The 21,829-nt window shown below is 43.9% G+C and overlaps 1 protein-coding gene across 3 annotated transcripts in view; it reads right to left on the reverse strand.

Annotated features, from left to right (window-relative positions):
• Positions 1-21,829, reverse strand: part of CARD10 (caspase recruitment domain family member 10) — a 258,903-nt gene that overhangs the window by 177,934 nt on the left and 59,140 nt on the right. The window lies entirely within an intron of this gene.

A 21,829-nucleotide genomic window follows, 5' to 3' on the forward strand; every position in this document is an offset into this window, starting at 1 on the left:
AGTAGGCCCTCTTCCCCTCCTTTGAGAATTTTTACCAGCATGGGACACCTGCAGCACTGGCACGACACCCTCCAGCCGTTCCTCTCAGCTATTGGAGTGAAACAACACCCTCCAGCCGTTCCTGTCAGCTCTCAGTGAAACTGCCACCACCGCTCAAACTCCTGCACGCACCACCAGCCGGCACACGCTCTTCAAGCCGCTGCGCACCATAAACAGAATCCGGCCACGGAGGGACACAGCACGATGTCAGGAAACACAGCCTCCTAAATGCGCATACGCACTTAGAGGATTATTATAGTTGATGGGTACTCTGTATAATAAAACCAAGGTTTTTGCTTAAAATTGTTTATTGCTCATTATTCTTCCTTTTACCACAGTTCTCTGTACTTCCCCTGTGAAATGCAGAGATTCCTAATATCGTAACTCGCCTTGATCTTCTTCAAGTCTAGAGCTAGCCATAAATTGTAAATTAGATTAGATTAGAAATTCAAGAAACTAGTCATAACTATTGGTACATGTGCTGCTAAAGCATAGGAGCCAACTTTTCAAAATGATTGGGGGTGCTCGAAAGCCCTGCCCCAGAGCCCACCCAAGCTCTGCCTCTGACCCAGCCCTCATAATAATAATACTAATTGCAATGTCATTTTTTCCATTCATCTTTCATATATGCACACGATATAATCTTATTAGCAATACATAATGGTTAACCACAAAATTAAACTACATCGTATGCTTAACATTCATTCCTACCAGAACACCTGGCCTTTCTTTTCCTCCCCATCTTTCTTCTCACAGAGGTCTGGCATCTTCTTCCTCTTTCCCTCCCCACACCCACCCCCGTTGGAATCCAGCAGTTGTTTTGTTTTTTTTTTTTTCCAGTGCTGCAGTCCTGCACTGTTCATGGCACGGGTAGCATGAATGAAGTAAACATGCTACCTTCAGTGGCCCTGGAAGCTTTCCCTCTGCTACAGCTTTTTATCACAGGGACAGGAAGCTGTAGCAAATGGAAGGCTTCTAGGGCCACTGAAGGCAGAATGCTTACTTTATTCATGTGGCCTGAAGAGTGCAGGACTACAGCGCTGGAAAAAAAAAAAAGTGCCAGAACCTGACATAGAAACATAGAAATAGACGGCAGATAAGGGCCACGGCCCATCTAGTCTGCCCACCTTAATGACCCACCCCTACCTTTCTCTGTGAAGAGAACCCACGTGACGATCCCATTTTGTCTTAAAATCGGGCACGCTGCTGGCCTCAATCACCTGAAGTGGAAGACCATTCCAGCGATCTACCACTCTTTCGGTGAAAAAGTATTTTCTGGTGTCACTGTGCAGCTTCCCTCCTCTGATTTTCCACGGATGCCCTCTTGTAGCCGTGGGACCTTTGAAAAAGAAGATATCTTCTTCCACCTTGATGCGGCCCGTGAGATATTTGAACGTCTCGATCATGTCTCCCCTCTCTCTGCGTTCCTCGAGTGAGTATAGCCGCAACTTATCCAGCTGTTCCTCGTATGGGAGGTCCTTGAGTCCTGAGACCATCCGGGTGGCCATTCGCTGGACCGACTCCAGTCTCAGCACATCTTTGCGGTAATGAGGCCTCCAGAATTGTACACAGTATTCCAGATGGGGTCTCACCATGGATCTATACAATGGCATAATGACTTCAGGCTTATGATTGACGAAACCCCTACGTATACACCCTATGATTTGTCTAGCCTTAGATGAAGCATGCTCCACTTGATTGGCAGTCTTCATGTCTTCACTGATGATCACCCCTAAGTCCCGTTCTGCTACAGTCCTTGCTAGGATCTCGCCATTTAGGGTGTAACTTCTGCATGGGTTTTGGCTGCCAAGGTGCATGACCTTGCATTTTTTGGTATTGAAACCTAGTTGCCAGATCCTAGACCAGCGCTCCAATAGGAGTAGGTCGTGCGTCATATTGTCGTCGGATATTGAGTTTTTGATCGTTGCACTCCTTTCTACTACATTGCATAGTTTGGCGTCATCTGCGAATAACGTTATTTTACCTCGAAGCCCTTCTGCTAAGTCTCTTATAAAGATATTGAACAGGATCGGGCCCAAGACCGATCCCTGCGGCACTCCACTGATCACCTCTGTCATTTCAGAGGGGGTGCCATTCACCACCACTCGCTGAAGCCTGCCTCCAAGCCAGTTCTCAACCCATTTTGTCAAAGTGTCACCCAATCCTATAGAACTCATTTTGTTCAACAGCCTGCGGTGTGGTACGCTATCGAAAGCTTTGCTGAAGTCTAAGTATACGATGTCCAGGGGCTCCCCAACATCCAGCTTCCTCGTCACCCAGTCAAAGAAGCTGATCAGGTTGGATTGGCAGGATCTCCCCATAGTAAATCCATGTTGATGGGGATCCCGTAGATTCTCCTCGTTCATGATCGTATCCAATTGATGTTTGATTAGAGTTTCCATCAGCTTGCTCACTATTGATGTGAAACTCACCGGTCTATAGTTTGCAGCCTCCATTTTGCAACCTTTTTTATGGAGTGGAATGACGTTAGCCGTTTTCCAGTCCAACGGGACTATACCCATACTAAGGGAGAGATTGAAGAGCGCGGATAGTGGTTCCGCCAAGACATCACTTAACTCCCTGAGCACCCTGGGGTGTAGGTTGTCTGGCCCCATCGATTTGTTAACCTTGAGTTTAGACAGCTCACAGTAGACACTGCCTGGCAGTGAGATGATATTCTACAGAGTCTCCATAGGCTGCCACAGAGGTCTCGGAGAGCCGCCATTGGCTCACGGGCCTTGCAATGAAGACTACTGTTCAAACATGTAACTGCAAAGGAGAAGCATGGCCAGGTCCAACTATTTAAGCATGCACTTTATTAAACATTGTCAGGCACTTAACTACTGCATTTAGGTGTACCTACTTGCACCTGACATAGAGCAACTATAAATGTTGGCACCTAAATTTAGCAAAAAAACAACAACAAAGGTGACCAATGGTGGTCAGTCTCTTTTTATTGTGATTGACTCAACACGATCATGTTTCGGCCCACATGGGGCCTCAGGAGTCTACATTAAAACATGTGAAAAAAAATATATATATATATATATATAAATATATATATACACTGTATATAAATTCATACCAACTTCCTCATAAAAATAAAAAAAACCATAAATAAAACATTTAAGAAAACATAAACAATATCATATCTAGTCAATAATATACACAATGTTCACATTTAAATTATTAAAAACTAAAAGAAATTAAAATCAATTTTTATTGATGCACAAAAAAACAAATTATAAATAAAATACTATAATTATAAATAAAATACTATCCCCCTCTTCTACGAAACAGCGCTAGCAGTTTCTAGCACGGGGAGCCGCACTGAATGGCCCGTGCTGCTCCCAATGCTCATAGGAACTCAATGAGCGTCGGGAGCAGCACAGGCCATTCAGCATGGCTCTCTACACTAAAAACTACTAGTGCAGTTTGAAGAAGAGGGGGGTATGTTTTTTTTGTGCATCAATAAAAATTGATTTTAATTGCTTTTAGTTTTTTAATTATTTAAATGTATATATATATATATATGTCAGCGTTGTGTATATTATTGACTACATATGACATTGTTTATGTTTTTTTAAATGTTTTATTTATGTTTTTTGGTTTTTATGAGGAAGTTGGTATGAATTTATATATATTTTTTTTTTTCACATGTTTTGCCATAGACTCCTGAGGCAGGCCCCTTGAGGGCCAAAACACGATCGTGTCGAGTGAATCACAATAAAAAGAGACTGAACACCATTGGTCACCTTTGTTGTTGTTTTTTGCTATTCACGGTTGTGAAGGCAGATTTGTATTCCAAGGCGCCTAAATTTACTGCATAATTGCCAACTTACACTAGTATTCTATAATGGATTAGGAGCACAAATTTGCCATTATAGAATATTAGCTTAGGTGGAAATTCTTTAAATGGCATCTGAAAAGATAGGTGTCTATCTCTTGTCAATCACACTTAGGCACCTATTACAGAATCACGCCTAACTTAAAACGTAGGCACCTGTAGTGTAGGCCAGGGTTTAAAAAGCCTACATTATAGGCACTTAAATCCTTTAGAGTTTCACACCTAGTGGTGCCTAAGTTCGTCTATGCCTCTAAACATGCCTAGATTGTGAGCCCACAGGGCAAAATGCTTGAGTACCCGAATAAATTCATGTAAACCATTCTGAGCTCTGCTGGGAGAACAGTATAGGAAATTGAATAAATAAAAAAATAAATAAATACTTTGGAGTTAGTCGCCATTAGGTGCCATGCTATAGATACCTACCTTTTATAGAATTGCACTAATTAATTTTTATTTTAATTTATTAAGTTAGGCGCCTCTCTTGAGACACCTCTTATAGAATTTCTCACTCAGAGCCTAGATTTTGGCGTACTTTATAGGATTGTCCCCTAGGTGTATGCCATGTTAGTTCCCATGAACCCCCAATACACAGACATGCTGATTGCTGCTGCTATCCGGCCATTGCCTGGGTAATGGTTGCCCTCAAGGCCAGCACAAAGTGTCCACCTCTGACAGAACGAGAAGGTGCTTGCCTCTGACCAACTTAGCTGTAAAGCTTAAAACTACCCTGTGATAGCCTGCGCCACTGTCAAGCAGAATAAAGTTATATCTGTATTACAGGAAAGAACAGAAGTCGATGAAACTGTCCTTTAGTTTGACAAGAGTTGAATAGAGCAGGCAGATTTTGGAAGCAGATTTCCAGCAAGACAAAGGGCGGTGCCTGTCCAGAAAGGAGACAGATTCAGCGAATTTGGCATGCAGGAGGCGAGTGTGAATGTTTTAGACGAGTTATGACCAGAGACACTGGATTTGGGGCTTCCGGTTTGCAGACAAGGATCGGATGACATCTGGAGAAGTTTGGCAGCCAAAGCAGTGAAGTCATTTCAAGCTGGACTTCAGTCTTGACTGTTTTTGTTTTTTATTTTTCACTTTCTTTTTAGTTTATGATATATTTTAAATCTCATTCATTGTTTTGCCACTTGTTTTTGTTTTTATTTTATTATTTAAATTTCATTTAAATTTCCCCAGAATTCTATAGTTTTAACGGTTCTCCCTTCTGCTTCTATTTCCTATCTCCCCTCTTTTCAACCTTTCAAAGTCCTTTAGATCATTGTAGTCTTATTAGAATGTTTATTTTCTTATTTTTCTCATCTATCTCTATTTTTATTTCTTCATTACTCTACTAATTGTCATTTTCCCAGGTACTTTAGTTAGATTGTGAGCCTTCGGGACAGTAAGGGAATTTCTAAGTACCTATCTTACTTATAATTTTAATGCATCCTATTGTCTATTTTCTGTAAACCGCTTAGAATCCTAACGGAATTTAGCGGTATATAAGAAATAAATTACATTACATTACATTACAAGGAGCAGGAATTAGACAGCCTCAGGGTCAGCCCAAGGAAAGGATTTTATGAAGCAGTCATTGAGTGAGAGGGTGCTACCCAGCACTCATGAAACAGGAAAGAGGTCCTCAAGCTCTTGGAATAGTAAAACAGACATCTGGTTAAAGGGCACACCAGCAGCACGTTAAATCTTTATCCTAACCTAGGGTCACCAAATGGCTCCAGAAAAAGGAGGACGGATTGAGATATCCAGGTTTTACTTCCATTTACCGTACTTCAATAGAAGTAAAACACGGATGTCTCAATCCGTCCTCCTTTTTCTGGAGCCATATGGTAACCCTATCTTAACCTCTAGCCACCTATACTGTCAATTGTACAGATAAATAGGCAAGTCCCTGACACAAAACAGATTCAGTCTTTGGCAGGAATAGGAATCCTTTATTTTTTCCATTTATAGATATAATGCATTTTGTTGGTGACTTGTGAAAATTGGCCTCCCCTCCCCATGTATCTTACACATAATCATATTGGCTATGCTTACCTGCCCTGAGGGACAGGATGGGAGGGAGTTTAGTCGTCATGCTCCACCTAGTCATAATTTCACAGCTAACTTAGGGGCTGACTGAACTGCTGTCTCCCAGACAAAATAGCAGGAAATAAACAGAGCGCATGCATTCCTACATATCCTGCATTTCTCCAGAGACAAAACAGAGAGGGTGCATTCCTAAAGGTTTCTGTCATGGCACAGATGCCAAGATAAAGGCTTGCATTCACTGGCGGCTTGGAAGTTGAATAGAGCAGGCAGATTTTGGAAGCAGATTTCCAGCAAGACAAAGGGGTTTGTCAATGATCATAAATCCTAAAAGACAGTGGGGTTGGTGCTAGAAATAGCTTGTGCACCGCTTTGGGGCTGGGTGTGAATGCTTTTGCCCATGCAACACTGCAGGATAACCAGCTGCTGACAATGAGGAAGAGCTAAGCCCCACCGTTCCCATCTATGCTGCAAGAATAGTATCTGTTGTTCTCCTCAGAGACTCACTGTGTCCCAAACATGAAGCATAGGGGTGCTAAACTTCTCTATTACAAGTGCTACTCTGGCTTAGTTAACACATAAGAACATAAGAATTGCCGCTGCTGCGGCGGCCCTCTGGTCAAAGACCAGCGCCCTAACTGAGACTACCCCTACCTGCGTACATTCCGGTTCAGCAGGAACTTGTCTAACTTTGTCTTGAATCCCTGGAGGGTGTTTTCCCCTATGACAGACTCCGGAAGAGCGTTCCAGTTTTCCACCACTCTCTGGGTGAAGAAGAACTTCCTTACATTCGTATGGAATCTATCCCCTTTCAACTTTAGAGAGTGCCCCCTCGTTCTCCCCACCTTGGAGAGGGTGAACAACCTGTCCTCATCTACTAAGTCTATATCCTTCAGTACCTTGAATGTTTCGATCATGTCCCCTCTCAATCTCCTCTGCTCGAGGGAGAAGAGGCCCAGTTTCTCTAATCTTTTGCTGTACGGCAGCTCCTCCAGCCCCTTAACCATCTTAGTTGTTCTTTTTTGGACCCTTTCGAGTAGTACCGTGTCCTTCTTCATGTACGGTGACCAGTGCTGGATGCAGTACTCCAGTTGAGGACGCACCATGGCCCGGTACAGCGGCATGATAACCTTTCCGATCTGTTCGTGATCCCCTTCTTTATCATTCCTAGCATTCTGTTCGCCCTTTTCGCCGCCACCGCCACACATTGTGTGTACGGCTTCATCGACTTATCCATGAGAACTCCCAAGTCTGTTTCCTGGGAGGTCTCTCCAAGTACCGCCCCAGACATCCTGTATTCATGCATGAGATTTTTTTTACCGACATGCATCACTTTACATTTATCCACGTTGAATTTCATCTGGCATGTTGATGCCCATTCCTCGAGCCTGATTATGTCACGTTGCAGATCTTCGCAATCCCCCTGTGTCTTCACTACTCTGAATAACTTCGTATCGTCTGCAAATTTAATCACCGCGCTCGTCACACCTATGTCCAGATCGTTTATAAAGATGTTGAAGAGCACCAAGAAGAAGAGGCAGCAGCCTCAATGGACAGCATTAAGCCATCCCATCTCTGTGGGCCCTACATTAGTCTCTAGATGTCTGTGAGAGTGGCTTGAGGTATGTATTAGGGGCTGAGATGTTGCCTCTGAAATGTGAATGTAGTGTCTGCGGTAAAAGGCCCTCCTAGTCTCATACCCACCCATCCTATTTCCATCTTTTAGAAATAGATTGGGGGTGGGTAGGGGAAGCACACATGATCTCTTGCAATTTTACCCAGTTAGATTAGATCAAGTCATTCCAGAGGATGATGCCTAAAATGGTTGACAGTCTTCATCATAAAACATGTATATTCTGGAGGAGAGGCAAGAAAGGAGAGATTATAGAGAGACATTTAAATGTCTCCATGGTATAAATACACAGAAAATAAGCCTTTTTAAATGGAAAGGAAGCTCTGGAACAATGAGTCATGGTATGAGGGTGTAGAGTAGAGGTCTGCACGGGAACGGGGATCGCGGGAATCCCGCGGGTCCGGCGGGTTCCCCCCCTGGCCCACGGGACTCCCACGGGGACGCCCCCTGGCCCACGGGACTCCCACGGGGATGCCCCCCTGACCCATGGGACTCCCACGGGGACGCCCCCTGGCCCACGGGACTCCCACGGGGATGAAAACAGCCTACCTAAATTCTGGCGATGCAGGCGTGCAGCTTACAAGTCCGGCGTCGTGGCAGAAAATAGCCATGCTGAGCAGTGAGCTCAGCACGTACACAGATGAAAGTCTTGCTTGCTGATTGGTCCGGCGGCCCCGCCCCGCCGTGCCGCCGGACCAATCAGCAAGCAAGGCTTTCATCTGTGTACGTGCTGAGCTCACTGCTCAGCATGGCTATTTCCCGCCGCGACGCCGGACTTGTAAGCTGCACGCCTGAAAAAGAAATCATCCTGGCCGGGGTCGGTGTCATGCTCCGGAGCTTCTACAGCCTTCCTATCTCCCTCTCCCTTCTACCTGCTTCCGGCCACACACCCTGCTCCGCGGCTCTCTTCGGCAACTCAGCAGCAGCGATCGACACAAGCTTCTGATGTCGGGGCCTACCCTCTGCGAGTCCCGCTTGTTTCAACTTCCTTTTTCCACAAAGACGGGACTCGTAGAGGGAAGGCCTCGATGTCGGAAGCTTGTCTTGATCACCGCTGCTGACGAGTTGCTGAAGAGAGCCGCGGAGCAGGGGGGTGTTGCCAGGTGCAGGTAGAAGGGAGAGGGCCAGATGCAGGACTCGTGGGTGAGGGAGCAGAAGAGAGAGAGAAAGAGAGAGGGGAGGGAAACAAAAGGAAATATTTCATACTGGGCTGGGCCGGAGTGGAGGGAGGGTGGAAAGATTCTGGCTACCGGGTGCAGTAACAAAGGAAAAGGGGGGAAAGCTGAAAATGGAGATAGTGACACAAAGAAGAGAAAGAGTAAGCAGGACCTACTGAATAAGGATAGAGATACAGAGGGGACATGAAGAGGAGGTGAAATAGAGACATAGAAGTAAAGCTGAAAAAGTGTGTGTGTGGGGGGTAGATAAAGACATTGAAAGGGCAAATGGTGAACATGGGGTAAAGACAAGGACAGAGACAAATGAAGATTCTGAAAAAGTGGTGAGATAGGGATATAGGTGAGATGGACACAAAGAAGGGTGATGCTGGAAAATAGGTGGAATGGTAATTCTGACAAACACAGAAGGGAAATGCTGGATCAAGGAGAGATGGGGCTCAGGCTGGATGGAATGAGGAGAAATGCCTTGTTGGCCCGAAACTTCCTCTCCTACGTCAGAATTGACATCAGGGAGCAGAATGCTGGTCAGCGCGTCGCTTCTGCAGGGAAAGCTTGGGACAGCAGTGGCTTGGGGGCTATTCCCCGATGGCGGTGGCAGCAAACCGAGTGGCTTGGGGGAGGGCACGGAGAAAGAAAGAAAGGGGGCAGACAGGGAGACAGAAAGAAGGGGGAACAGGGAGACAGAAAGAAAAAGTTGGGGGAGACAATGAGGTTTGGAGGAGAGGAAACATACAGGAGGCTGAAAGAAAGGAAGAAAGATTGGATGCACAGTCAGAAGAAGAAAGTGCAACCAGAGACTCATGAAATCACCAAACAGCAAAGGTAGGAAAAATGATTTTATTTTCAATTTAGTGATCAAAATGTGTCTGTTTTGAGAATTTATATCTGCTGTCTATATTTTGCACTATGGCTCCCTTTTACTAAATCGCAATATCGTTTTTTAGCATAGGAAGCCTATGAGCATTGAGAGCAGCGTGAGGCATTCAGCGTAACTCCCTGTGCTAAAACCTACTATTGTGGTTTAGTAAAAAGGGAGGGGGTGTATTTGTCTATTTTTGTATTTTGTTACCGAGGTGACATTGCATAGAGTCATCTGCCGTGACCTCTTTGAAAAAACCCGGAATATGAATAATTAACATTTTCTCTGCCTTTCATTGTGCTTTGTGTTTTTTTTTAATTTTATTGTTGGTAGATCATTTTGACTTAGTCATTATAAAGTAGCTCGCAAGCCCATAAAGTGTGGGCACCCCTGCTCGTACTCTGGGGCACCAGACCTCCCTCACGGCACACACACGGCAAATGGAAGAAAGAGGAGAATTTTTGGTCGTAGGGAGGAAGGTACAGAATGTGATAGGGAAGAAAAAGATGAGAGTGAGAAATGTGGCAAGGGAACAATGGGACAGATTGAAAGGGATGCAAGAGGGAGGAATATTGGACAGTGGTGAAGGGAATGGAGGGAGAGATGTGGCATAGTGTTGGAGAGGGGTGATAGAAGGAGAAATGTTGGGCATGGGGCTGGTGGGCAGGCACGAAAGATGAGAAAGAGATAAATGCTGGACCATGGTAGGGGAAATCAATGGACAGCAACAGAAGAATTTACAGAAGATGGGAAAGCGGAAAAAAGAAACTGGGACCAACTTTATGGAAAAATAAGTCTCCAGACAACGAAGGTAAAAAACGGAATTTATTGACTAAAATATGTTAGCTTTGGGAAATGTATATGGCAGATGTCTTTGTTTTGTGTTCAAAAGAAAAGGAAATGCATTTCTGGTTTTATTTCTACAGTGTTGAAGTACTTGTTGACCCTTGCTGTGACTGGTGGGGATCCCCAAGCACCGCCAGCAGAGGACCTCCTCTAGAGATGGCCAGAACTCCCCTCCACCAAGCGCAGCAGTCGCTGGCAGCATCCATGAGCCACTGAGGTGCCAGCATCTGTGACTCAGGGACACTACTGCTGCCTGCCAAGCTTGGCAAAAGGGACCCCCGGCCAACTGCAAAGGAAGTCCTCAGCTGACAGTTTGTGGGTTCTCATCAGCTGAGTATTTATATTTTATATTTACATTAGAGGTTCTGGTAGAAACCCATTTACAAAGTATGTATTCTTCCCAATTAATATTTCCAAATTAATAAAGTCTCTTTGCTTATTTGTAAATGGGTCTCTACCAGAGCCTTTAATTCAGTAGCATAATTAAATAAAATAACTATTTCTGAAGTTTATAGGGAAGGATGGTGACGGAGGGGATTCCTCACGGGGATGGGTGGGGACGGAGGGGATTCCTCGCGGGGACGGGTGGGGACGGAGGGGATTCCTCGCGGGGACGGGTGGGGACGGAGGGATTCCTCACGGGGACGGGTGGGGACGGAGGGATTCCTCACGGGGACGGGTGGGGACGGGTGGGGACGGGTGGGATTTTGGCGGGGACGGGTGGGGACGGGTGGGATTTCTGTCCCCGCGCAACTCTCTAGTGTAGAGGGCTTACAGATTCTGCCTGTTAGAGACATCTTTGCAATGATCTAAAGTGCCCCAGAACTAGATGTGTGAATTTTGACTTGGAAGGCTCCTACAGTTTCCAAAACCAGAACTGATTCTGGCTGAATGACAGTAGTATCGCTCTATGGTTCAGCCGCATGTCGAATACTGTGTGCAGTTCTAGTTGCCGTTTCTCAAAAAAAGAAGCTTCAGGATAGTAGCCCAAGCAATCCTACTTCTGTACCTAGACTACTGCAATTCTTTATACTGCAACATTCCAATGAAAAGTCTTGAGATTGCAATTTGCAGCTTCTCCAAAACACAGTGGCTAGATTGATCCTTCACAAGTCCCAATTTGAAAGAGCAAACCCACTATTGGCAGAGCTCTATTGGTTACCAGTCAAGAGTAGAATCCAATTTAAAAGCACATGCATGGCCTGCAAGGCTATATATGGAGAAAATATGTCTAGACTAGCGTGTCACAAACTTTTTATGTTGCTGGCACACTAATCTTGGGGCTGTGGCTGGAGGGCACCCGGAAATGCGTGGATGTCCTCCAGCCACTGCCTTGAGCCTCCTATTACAACCAGTAGGGGGGGAGGGTGCTGCAGAAGGAGAGTAGAGGAGAAGGAACCGAGGCACTGGCGAGGAGGAAAGGCGCAAGTGCCGGCTGACTGACTACAGGACGTGCCCCTTGCTGTGAGTTGCACGTCCTGCAAGCAGTCAGCCGACACCAGTGCCTTTCCTCCTTGCCAGCATCTTGGGGCACACCTGGAATCCTCTGGGGCACACTAGTGTGCCGTGGCACAGTTTGCAATACACTGGTCTAGACTAACATCCATCATTCAGATCACGCACACCTTCCACAACACAAAAAAATCCAACGTTGTAAACTATTGCTTCCCTTTCCACACCAAATCTGAAGGAAATCACTCTTCGAGTCCACCTTCAAGATCCAAGGCCCCAAAATTTAGAACTGCTTCCAACCTATCTACGTCAGATCCCTTCCTACCTTCAATTTAGGAAGGCACTAAAAACGCATCTATTCTCACTATAACTTAGGGCCTAAATTCCATTCTATATGACTCATGATGTTCTGCTGTAAACCTTATTAATCTTATGTAAGCTGCAATGATTCCTAGTAGACAATTGCAGAGAATAAGAAATAATTTGGTATAGTATATGGCAGAATTAGAAAAGATACAGAGAAAGGCAATGAAAATGATAAAAGGGATGGGATTACCTCCCTATAAAGAAAATCTAAAGCAGCTAGGGCTCTTCATCCTGGAGAAGAAATGGCTCAGGGGGGATAAGATAGATGTGAATTGCTTGTTTACTCTTTCCAAAAATACTAGGACTAGGGGGCATGTGATGAAACTTCTAAGTAGTAGATTTAAAACAAACTGGAGAAAATATTTCTTCACTCAACGGGTAATTAAATTCTGGAATTCATTGCTGGAGAATGTGGTGAAAGCGGTTAGCTTAGCAGAGTTTAAAAAAGGTTTGGCTAATTTCCTAAAACAAAAGTCCATAAGCCTTTATTGAGAGGGCTTGGGGAAATCCACTGCTTATTCCTAGGAAAGCAGCATAGAATCTGTTTTACTACCTGGGATCTAGCTAGGTAATTGTGACCTGGGTTGGTCACTGTTGAACACCTTCAGTCTGTCCAAGTATGGCAACTCTTTTGTTATGTTCTAGTAGGACATAACCCTGTGGAGGGGAACTGAAGGCCTATAAGCACCATGACCATGGAAGAGGCCTTATCTTTGGCTCCTGGATACTGCACCACTCAAGTGAAGGGAATCAGCGACTGCCTAGTACAACCAGTGCACGGAGAAGATGAAGGTGTGTGAAATAGCATCGGATACTAGCAAGCTGCTGTACTACTTCTAGGAGGAAAAAGTGGGACAGGGAATGAAACCTCCAGCACTACCCTCTGAGGAGAATATAAAGAGGACCAGCTGCCTGGAGCAGTGGCATAGTGAGGGAGGGAGGTGCCCGGAGCGGTCACACCCGGCATCGCCACATTGTGCGCCCCTAAGATCTATGTAACAAAAAAAAAAAAACATGTTTGTCTCATAGATGCAGACGCCGTACATCTCATCCTCCAAGTCCAAATTCGTGGCCATTGAGACGCAGAAATCTGCTGCTTTATCTCAATGCTCCAAATGCCACGATGACCAGTCTTTGATTTCTTATTCTTATTCTGTTGTTGCCATTGTAACAGTAACATTTCACCTATGATCCACATGAGAAATGCAATTTCACGGCAGGTCTTCGTCTGCTCCGACACTAGCATTAAAGGCATTTAATACCACAACAATAGCATTTCATACCCAACTTACCATGTCCCCAATCAATGACACAAATACTGTAAAACCCATCTGTGCCTTTTTTTTTTTTAAACAAAAGGAATGTAAACCTCTCGGTTAGGCACCAGTATTGTGTATACGTAAATCCTCCCATATCAACATAAATCCAGCTGCAGCTGGTCACAGATTGGCGAGGCTGAAAGGGAGAAAGGCAGCACAGACCATCAATTTCCGTGTCAATGCAATATTTTAACGTGCAAAGCATCTGAAGTGGGGGAGGGGGGGTGCATGAAAAATGTTCTTTCCATGTCCTTTGCACGATAAGAGTCACATCCAGGATGGGCTATGCACCGAATCAAACTTTTGCACAATGATGCAGATAACACCCCCCCCCCTTTCCCCCATGAATTGTTTTCTTTTTCTCATATGAGGGGCTCACTTTAACTGTGCCACATTGAGTGTTGTGCTGGTTGGTCTCCGTGATGGTGGGGTCCATGGTGGCACTGCTCAGCTCGGCCAGACTCCAGTTGGTGGCCATCAGCTCGGAGCGCAGGTTGCTCACCTCCTGGCCAGCGAACTGGAGTGCTCTGCTGATCCTCAGGACCAGCTGCTTGTTGTCTTCCATCATCCTCAGGATTTTGGCCTGAGGAGAGAGGCGAGAAAGAGCCGCATGATGAGCGGGTGCCGGGGCTGGAGGACTCGTCCCTAGCTCCCCTCCCTTACCTGTTACATGGAGGCCAGAGCTCCCCAAAATTGTCATTCTGCATCTCATCCACAGAGGTACGCGCTCTCCAGTGCTCTCCCCCGACGTTCTAAAGACCAGCCGGTTCCAAAGCTTTTTTTTCCTTCCTCTGACGTGTCATCTTACTAGCGTGCTTCCTGAATGGAGGATTACATTCTCCTAATGGGCGGGAACAATCGCAATCCAAGCCTGCTATTCATTGAAATTGAAACAGAGATCGTTTTCCTCCCTATCACGAGGCTTTCAAAGAAAATTAGAATGTTCTCGAGGTCTGCATCTCTGACAGCTGGAAGCCTGAAAAATCTGTTAATTATTAATGCCAATACAAACCCCCCCCCAAAAAGCAAAATATCCAATAAATCTATGTTTTCAAAAACACATGTATAAAAACATATAGAGTCCCGATTCCCTCCAGATATCTTAGACTCTTCCTCCAATGTCACCCCCATATTTGACAGGAATCTGACTCAGTTCATTGGTGTTTCTTGCTGCTACAGAAATTCCTTTAACTTTTCAGGATCCTCAAATTTAAAACTTTTATCTTTATATGTAATCTGCACTTATCCAGGATAGTAAAGGCCATACCTTGCACCAATCTCCTGTAATTTTGGTCTCATTGCTAAAAATTGTCTGCGTTTATTTGTAGTTTCCCTTGCAAAGTCTGGGACAAAAAGGATCTTTGAGTCCTTATATATGTTAGGTTTCTATTTTCCTTTGCCATTTTTAATATTTCCAAAACATGGTGAAATCCTGTGTAAGGTAGTCTTAGGACTAAGACAAAGGTTGAAAAGAAGCAGGGACAAGATGAATCTTTGGGGACCTCACAGTAGAGTAAGAACCAGAAGAGGAGAACCACTTTAAATGAGTGGTTCACAAGAAAGGAATCCAGACAGAACTATTGCTTGTTGGATTGAAAGGTCACTTTAGTTTGGGCAGCCACAAAACTTGAGACTTGAAGAAAGCACAGATGTTTATTCAGCATATGCAGACCCTGAGCCTCAAGCTGGCTTCAGAAGTCCCGAAACCAGGAAGTTACAGAAATATTTATACATTCTTCTGGCTATACAACTGAATTCTAGAAAAAACTTTTCTTAACAATCATTGGTCCTAAGCTCACACTAGCAGGTCACTAGAAGGTCACTTATCTAAGCCCTGCAGTCTTTCTGTTACATGTCATTTATGCTGAGATAGCCATAAGAAGCTAGAATGCCCAAGCTAACACCCAGTGCAGGCAGGCTAGAACATGAGATAAGTTAGGTCTGCAGCTAAACATATTAAAGAGAAAACTTAGTTCAACACTTAGGAAAACCAGTCCCAGACTCCTTCAGGATAACAGGTTCAGACTCTGTTCCATCTTTGCCTCTTATTCTTTGTAATAAACAAATTCAAGCCTTGGATTCATTTCGCTATTTAGGAATTATAATTGATTCAGCGCTTTCATTTAAAAAGCAGATCTCAAATGTGGTAAAATCAGGCTTTTATGCCCTTCGTAGACTTCGAGCAGTACGGAATCTGGTTGATAAAGATTCATTACTTAAAAACTTCTGCTTTTATACAGATGTCTTCTTGCTTCTTTACTACACTGATCCCAACTCTTCCCTGATCACTCCTCTTCAGACCTGCCTAGATTCAGTTGCTCATTGGCTCTCTTCCCACCACTTAGTACTTAATTCAGATAAAACTGTTGCTTGCTGGATTACAGGCCATTCTTCTAGACCACTCTACCCCTCAGCCTCCTGGGTTCCTCCATTACCCCAGTTGATTCATGTCAGTATCTCGGTGTGACATTGGACTCTCAACTCTCCTAGACCCCTCAAATTTCATGCCTTTTAAAATCCAGCTTTTTTACTCTTAGACAACTTCGATTAGACCTTCTCTCGTGATTCATCTCATGGCCTCCTAATATCTCTTCTTACTTCAAAACTGGAGCATTATCTATTCTGTCATCTCTCAGTTGGCTCTGAATGAACTTCAGTCTTTCCAAAACATGACTACTCATTTATTCCGTCATGCAAAAAACTCTGATCAAGTTTCCTCACTATTTCATGCCCATCACTGGCTGCCTGTTCCTTATCACATAAAATACAAAATCCTCCTTTTAACTTTTAAGGTCTTTCACTTTGGGTCCCCACACCCCACCCTATCTTTCTTCACATATGCCCCCCTCCTGCACCTTTTGACCCCATAATGATCATCATCTGGTTTTACAGAGTCCACAATTGGCCCTCTGTAGGCAAACCAGGCAATGTGCTTTCTTTTATACAGCTCCTGCCCTTTGAAATAGTCTCCATTCTGAATCCTCTTTACCCTGTTCAAAAATGTCCCTTAAGACTTGGCTGTTTCTTCAGCCTTCTGGTGCACTCCCATAATCTGGACCTGTTTTCTGCTTTCCCATTTCCCCAATCTGTTTAAATACCTGTCCCTTTCTTCCTCTCAATTTATCCTAGAATTAATGCCCTTCTACTATCTGAGATCATATTTCCTTCCCATGCTTTGATTTAGCTTGCAAATGGTATAGCTTGTATTTATGAAGAATAAAGTACAGAGAATTCAGCTCTGAGAAGCAAAAGGGGGTAAGAAGACAAACCCGGGATCTAGAAGGATAAAGGGAACTTAAAGCAGAGGTTCATCTGGGAAAGAGCCCACCATATAGGAATACTGTAAATACTTTCATAGGCACCTCCAGAAAAACAGAGATCTCTAAAAAAGCTGACAAAATACTATCCAGTCAATCAATATTCAGACTGCCGTGGGCTGCATTTTTAAAAATGCTGACTTCTGGGGTGCAGAATGTTTTTTTGTCACTCCCCCTGTAATTCCCCACCCCGATTGTCCTGTTTGTCTGTCTGATTAGATTGTAAGCTCTGCAAAGCAGGGACTGTCCCTTACAGGGTTAATGTAATGTACTTCTTATATTGTAACTGTGACCCGCTCTGAATCCATTTTATGGGGATTTGGCGGGATATAAATCTCTAATAATATAACATAGGGCTTCTTTTACTAAGGTGTGCTAGCGTTTTTAGCACGCGCTGAAGATTAGCACGTGCAAACCCCGCGCTAAACAGAAAATACTAACGCAAGCTTTATGGCGGCGTTAGCGTCTAGCGCACGCTAAAACCACTAGCGCACCTTAGTAAAAGGAGCCCATAGTTTATTATTTATAGTCCCTTTAAACAAGGCAGATTACAACCAAACATGTACAATTAAAAAATAATAAAACAAACAAACATGTCAAAAAACATCAAAATTGCCAAGCCATATAAAAGGCATCCACCATCATATTTACAAAAGCATCAACATAACATACACTGCCTTTCTCTAGTGGTTTACATATTATATGCCAGTACATATTTTAATTATTTTCAAATCAATCAAAGCGTATAGTGATGATGGAACAGAAAAAGTAATCAAATCAACTCCTCGCTTAACAATTTTCTATTAAGTGTGGGGGTTTTTTGCCAGTACATTAACCTCCTAATTCTTTAATCTTGTGCACCCATTTTTTGTGCTTTGCATACAAAATTGCACACACAGTTTATAGAATACCTCCAGTTATGCATGTAACCAGTTAAATTAGGTGCGAATGGGCTATAATCGGGAGTTAACTTGTGCTAATTATCATTAATTTGCAGTTTCTTGGTTGCAATTTTATAAGCCTAAGGTCATATTCTATATATGGCGCCCAAAACTTGGCGCAACTAGAACAGTGCTTAGCGTAATTGTATATAAAAGGTACACACAACTTTATAGAATCACACTAAGTGCCAGTACATGTCATAACTCTTAGGCACGCTCATTTAGGCCAAGGAACACCAGGCCTAAATAATTGCGCCAAACTTGTGAGTGCATCGGGTGTATTAACATAATATGGTAAATCTTATATACCATATCAAACCATCCAAAGAAGAGCAGGGAAGGAGAAAAAAGTTGATGTGGCAGGGACCTCAGTTCTACCAACACCAAAAATGTCAAAAACCCTAAGGTGGCACCATTGCCACTGGGGACCTAACTCCCAGCAGTGGAAAAAGAAGAGTGGCACAGATATGCATATTATACTACTACTATTGATTGTTTCTATAGCGTTACCAGATGCACGCAGTGCTGCACAGAGTCACAAAGAACAAGAAACAGTCCCTGTTCGAAAGAGCTTACAATCTAAACAGCCAAGACAGACAAACATGATGTCATGGATACAGTTAAGGGGAACGGTTAATCAACTGGCTGGATATTGTTGCTCAGAATGGTTTACAATAAGTCAATATGACTTTGAGAAAATCAAAATCCCAAAACATTAAAACATGAGTCATAAAACCAAAAACAATAGAATTTAAAAAATTAAGCATAAAATTTGTTAAACGAGTGGAGGGACATAATCGAAAGGAACGTCTAAGTCCGCTTTCGTCTAAGTCACAGTTCTTCAACCGCGCAGGACCAACGAGATCAACATCTTCAATTTCCTGCCGGTCCGCGCAGGACCGGCAAGATCGAGGAACTGTCTTTCGCGCAGGGCCGGAGAGATAATAGGGAGCCTCACACTGTGCTTTTTCCCCTCCCAGCGGCTCTCCTTACAAACGCAGCGATTGAAGAAGGAAGCCTTGGAGCTTTTGCTGAGTCGGGCCGCCTCTGATGATACAACTTCCACTTTCCTCAGAGGCGGTGCGACCCAACAAAGGACCCGAGGCTGCCTTACTGAATTGGAGCGCTGGCAAGTAAGGAGAGCTGCTGGGAGGGGAGAAAGCTGCTGGGCATGGTGAAAAAAAAAAAAGGGACAGCTGTTACTGGACCTGGAGAGGGAGGAGAGATGCTGCTGGGAGGGGAGGAGGGAAAGGAGTCTGGGAAGCTGCTGGGCATGATGAAAAAAAAAGGGACAGCTGCTACTGGACCTGGAGAGGGAGAAGGAGAGATGCTGCTGGGAGGGGAGGAGGGAAAGGAGTCTGGGAAGCTGCTGGGCAAGGGGGAAAAAGGGACAGCTGCTACTGGACCTGGACGGAGGGAGAAGGAGAGATGCTGCTGGGAGGGGAGGAGGGAAAGGAAAGGGAAGAGAGTTACTGCTGGACAGGGGGAGGAGGGAAGGGAGAAGAAAAAAGGAAGGAAACAGCTTGCAGGGAGATTAGAGGAGGGGAAGGGGAGAGACAGGAATGAGATGGGAAGGGGAGTCAGCAGAGAAATTGAGAGGGACAAAGATGCTAGATCTGGTGTAGGAGAGATAAAAATGAAGAGAGCAGTGAAGCTGGAATTAATTGTGTAAAAAGGAGATAGGGGCATAGGCTGGATGGAAAGGGGAGAGGGGCATAGAAAGAAGACAAATACCATATGGAAGGGGGAGAGGTCAGACAGTAGATGGAAGGGGCAGATGCTGGATTGAAGAGACAGAGAGGGCAGACGCTGGAAGGAAGAGAGTGAAAAGAAGATGGAAGCAGAAACCAGAGACAACAAAAGGTAGAAACAAACAATTTTATTTCTATTTTGTGATTACAAAATATCAGATTTGAAATATATATCCTGCTAGATCTGGTGTTAGACATAACTGGGGAGTGCAAAGTCCAGGCAGTGACTTAGGGCTCTCTCTGACCAGTGGGGCAGTTGCCCTAGTTGCACTCCCCTAACCCTATTCCTGCTATGTGTGACTGCGGTATTCTGTTAGCATGATATTTCTGTGTAGCATTCTGTAATAATTTGGCTTATTCAGTTTTCTTGATAGTAGAGGGGATATATGTGAAGGGGAGGGGAGACAGGGGTTTTGCTGATCCTTGCTCTGTATTATTTGTATTTATAAAATGACAATTATACAGAATATTGTTTCTTTTTATACTTTAATAAAAATACATTCAGTATAAAATCATAACTGAGGCTTGTGCGGATGGGATCAGATGGTTTGCGATGTCCGAGCTCGCGGAGATGGGGCGGAAACGGGGTTTTTAAATTTCAATCCTAGTAGTTTGCCAGTCCACAAAATAATTTTTTTTTTTCCCGCCGGTCCATAGGTTTAAAAAGGTTGAAGAACACTAATCTAAGTCACAAATCGTCCAAAGTAAAAAAAAACAGCTTAAGACACATTTTTGAAAAATACGTCCAAATTTTTTTTCGTTTCGAAAATGGTCTAACTATACGTCCTGCCGATCTGATCGTCTAGGCCACTAAATCGCCCATCTTTATACCACATTTTCGTCCAACTTTTCGTCCAAGTCAAAAACGCCTAGAACAAGCCCTGTTGGACGTGGGAGGGGTCAGGAAAGTGATAGACTGAACACCCAAACATGGCACCTAAATAGTGGGGTTCCTTACAAGGCACTGCTGTGAACTTCACAAAAAGGATGCCATGTCATCATCTCACTACAACTCCCTTAAAGGTACTGGTGAGCCCTCCAAACCATCCACAGAATCCCCTAAACCCACTTTTCTACCACTCCAATAGCCCTTATGGCTGCAGAAGCCACTTATATGGCAGTACAAAAGGGTTTTAGGGGTGTATAGGGGAGTGCACATATTTCAATGTCAATGCAGTGATTACAGAGACTTATGGGCATTGGTCCTCCTCTACATTTGGGGTCCCTAACCCACCCCCAAGAAGACTTAAGACGCCTCTGTGCACAATTTTCAAGTTGTGATTAATATTTTTATGGGGGGGTCGGTGATCACTAGGGTAGTGTGTGGGGTTATATATTATGTGTTTGCAGTGCTTATCTGGTCACTTTAGGTGGGTTTTTGTGACTTAGAACATGTTTTAAATGATCTAAGTCACAACGTCCAAGTTCCGTCGATCCTGTGCGTTATAACTTTCGGTTATACATGCAGTACGACTAAGTCTACGCTGGCCCACATCCCGCCCAACTCCCACCCTCGACACTCCTTCTGACACGCCCCATTTAGCTCTGGTCATTCAGCAGCACTATGAAGACCTAGGTCATTTATAAATACATCCAAATCCCGATTTTATTATCAGCACTTACACGTACTTTGACAGTGTTCGTCCAAGTACCAACTTAGGCCAGTTTTTGGATGTTTTTCTCTTTTGATTATGAGCCCCCAAAGCTTTAAGTAGTTTACAAAATTTCAAACAATCAATTTCTATCCGAATTTCACAGGGAAGAGCATTCTAAAGTGGAACTGCAGAAAAAAAATGAAAGATTTTTTAAAAGATGAAGCTAGTCATAATGAGAGCAAAGAGGGAACTGTAATTTGTTAGCATGAACTGACCTAGTAGTTTTAACAAGTTGCATTGTTATCAAAGGCAATACGTACTCAGGACAAGCCTGTTCCTAATCTTAATGCCAAGCATAGTGTTTTAAATTGTAATCTGGCCTGCACAGGCAACCAGTGAAGAGCCCTCAATAAAATAGTAACATGATCATACCTGGATTTATAAAAAGACAACCAAGCAGCTGTGTTCTGTAGCAACTGTATTCTTGCCAAAGACTTAGATGATAGATCCAAATAAAGAGAATTGCAATAGTCTATTTTAGAAGAAATCAAAGCTTGCATATCATAAAAAAATAAATTGTGATCAAATTTGTTGTAGATATTTAAGCTTAAAAAAATAGCAGTAGTTAGTTTATTTATGTGAGCATCAC

Source organism: Geotrypetes seraphini, chromosome 2, assembly GCF_902459505.1.
Source record: "Geotrypetes seraphini chromosome 2, aGeoSer1.1, whole genome shotgun sequence".
NCBI lineage: Eukaryota > Metazoa > Chordata > Amphibia > Gymnophiona > Dermophiidae > Geotrypetes > Geotrypetes seraphini.